We start from the raw sequence: 2,774 nt of genomic DNA on the forward strand, positions 1-2,774 counted from the left end.
TTATTTTTGCCTGTGTTGGGTCTTCGTTGCTTCACCTGGGCTTTCTCTAGTTGCTGCGTGCGAACTTCTCATTGTGGTGGCTTCTCTTGTTGCAGAGCATGGGCTTTAGGCGTGAGGGCTTCAGTAGTTGTGGCTCGTGGGCTCTAGAGCTCAGGCTCAGTAGTTGTGGAGCAAGGGCTTAGTTGCTCCGCGGCATGTGGGATCCTCCCGGACCAGGGCTTGACCCCCTGTCCCCTGCATGGGCAGGCGGATTCTTAACCACTGCGCCACCAGGGCAGTCTGAGCATTTTTTTTTTTTCCACTCTCTCTTTCATCAGGTCTTTATTCAAAATTAGCTGTCCAAAATGATTTGACCTTTACAAAATAAACAAATTTAAGTTTATGTAGCAGCCCTCTTTTCTTCTGTGGTGGGGTTTCTTTTCTGTGGGCTTCTTTTCAGCTGTTGGTTTCTTGGTCACTGCCGCCTTTTTTCCCGCCAAATGCTTCTTCTGCTTCTTTTTTTTTTTCCTTTTTTTTTCTTCTTTTTTTTCTCTTTTTTTCTTCTTTGTTTTCTTTTTTTTCCTTTCTTCTTTTTTTCCCTCTCTTTTTTTTCTTCTTTGTTTTCTTTTTTTTTCCTTTCTTCTTTTTTTCCCCTCTCTCTTTTTTTCTTCTTTGTTTTCTTTCTTCTTCTTTTTTTTCTTCTTCTTCTTAATGCCAACAGCCTCCTTTCCCTTCTTTCCCACCACAGGCTTCTTGCCTGGAACCTCCTTCTCATCTGATTTGTCTTCTACTGCTGCTGCAGCCCTATGCATCTGGATGTTGCGGTTCTTGGCCTGGAGAAGAATGGTGTTCCAGCGCATGGTCTTTGCATATGGGTTTAGCTTCAACGTGATTCTCAGGTTTTTCAGTGGATTCTTCCTCAGGACTCTGAGATGAATCTTCTTGCATGGTGCTCGGAGGGCTCTTTGGATCTCTGGGCTTTTCAAGATTCTGCTAAGGTCTGTACTGAGCACCTTGTGCATGGGGAGGTTGTATCAATAGTTAGTCTGGAGGGAGGCAGCTTTACGCCAAGTGCCATACAGCTCATCTAACCTGCGGAAAGCACTTTCAGTCCAAATGCAGGAACGTCCCACATGCCCACCAGGAGCAAGTTTCAAAACGTTCAGTTTGCTTATATTAAGTAGAGTAATTCCAGGGATGTTTCTGAAGGCCTTGATGATACCACTGTCCCCATTACAGATGATGCAGTGTCTCCTGCTCTGGGTACAGCAACAGTTTCTTATTTTCCCTTTGCCAGCTCTCATTGGCTGAGAGGTGTAGACCTTTTTCACATCATTCCAGGCCTTAAGTTTCTTCAGAAGCAAAACAGCTTCCTTGGTCTTCTCGTAGCCTTCAACTTTATCTTCAGCTACCAAAGGAAGTTCAGGAACTTCCTCTATATGATGACCTCTAGACATGACCAGCACTGGTAAGGCCGAGGCAGCCAGTGCAGAGCGGATGGCATATCGCTTCTGTGTTGTATTCACTCTGCGGTGCCAACGTCGCCAGATCTTGGTTGGCGCAAACATGCGGCCTCCAAGACATATGCTTCCAAAACCATCCTGGCCAGAACGGTGAGTCCCGCCACCTCGAACCCTGGGAATTTGAGCCACAGCTCTGCCAGTACCCCAAGACTCGGCACTGGTTTGATGACCCGCTAATTCACTGATAGCATCGAGTTGTCTGTTGTTTTTGCACAAGTTGGCGTGAAGAAAGTTTACAATATCTGGTCGAATGGGAGTCTTGAACACAGCAGGCAAAGTGACATTTTTGTCAGATGGCTCCCCCTTTTTGGAGTACACTGATATCAGTGGACGAGCACACGCCACGGCCGGGAGAGGAGAAGACCACGCGCCTCACAACCCGGGGGCTCCCATAGGAAAAGCTGAACATTCTAGCATACATTTTCTGATGAACATCTCTAGGCATTTCTTTGGGGGTATATACCCAGAAGTGGAATTGCCAGTCCATTGCTTGCTTTGATTTCATTTTTCATCTTCTGCTGTCCTGATCCTTACTGAGGATAACCACGGAGGCCTCTGGTTTCCTTTTCTGGATGAAGTCAGCAGCCCTCAGTTTCCCTCTGTGGCTGGGCCATGCCTGCCTCGCCCAGGTGCTGTGAGGCTTTAAGAGCGTCTCAGGGGAGTAGGATAAGGTCATGGCCCAGCTGGCCCAGCTCCCAGCATTCCTGAGGCCAAAGGTATTTATCCCAGAGGAATGCCGATACTGAAGACCCAGCCCTGGCTGCCCCAGGAACCGGGCTGTGCAGGAACCGGGCAGTAGGTGAGCCTCGGGTCAGGGCTGGGCCAAGCAGGGGAATGCTGGAATGGACAGGGCACAGCCCAGGCCTCAGGGGTCCCTGGGCAGGGGGCAGGCAGGTCCTGGACCACTGTGGACCCACGTGAGCAGGGGCTGGCCTCCTTAGCACCTGCTTCCTCTTCTCTGGGTCTCTACTGTATCAACTGGGGATCAGAGTTACTTCTTCACCAGACTGAGGACTAAAGGAGATTGAAGATGCTTACGTGGGTCAGTGAGCATTGTCGACCCATTTCACAGCCAACGAAGCTGAAGCTCAGAGAGGTTGAGGGGCTTTTCTGAGTCACCAAGGATTTGAGCCCAAGTCTGTCTGGCACTAAAGCCTGTGCTCTTTCCACTGCCTGCCTGGGGGTTGACAGGGTGTGGTTTGAGGGGTGTAAGGAAGGCCAATCTGCAAAGTCAAGCTATGTCTTCTCCAATGGTTGAATTTCCACCATTAG

The 2,774-nt window shown here is 49.1% G+C and overlaps 1 pseudogene; it reads right to left on the bottom strand.

The window, feature by feature from the left end:
• Positions 1 to 379: 379 nt before the first annotated feature.
• LOC136124980 (large ribosomal subunit protein uL4 pseudogene) lies at positions 380 to 2,556 on the bottom strand (annotated as a pseudogene).
• Between the last annotated feature and the right edge of the window lie 218 nt (positions 2,557 to 2,774).

The sequence above is a fragment of the Phocoena phocoena genome, chromosome 1 (genome assembly GCF_963924675.1).
Source record: "Phocoena phocoena chromosome 1, mPhoPho1.1, whole genome shotgun sequence".
NCBI classification, from domain to species: Eukaryota; Metazoa; Chordata; class Mammalia; order Artiodactyla; family Phocoenidae; genus Phocoena; species Phocoena phocoena.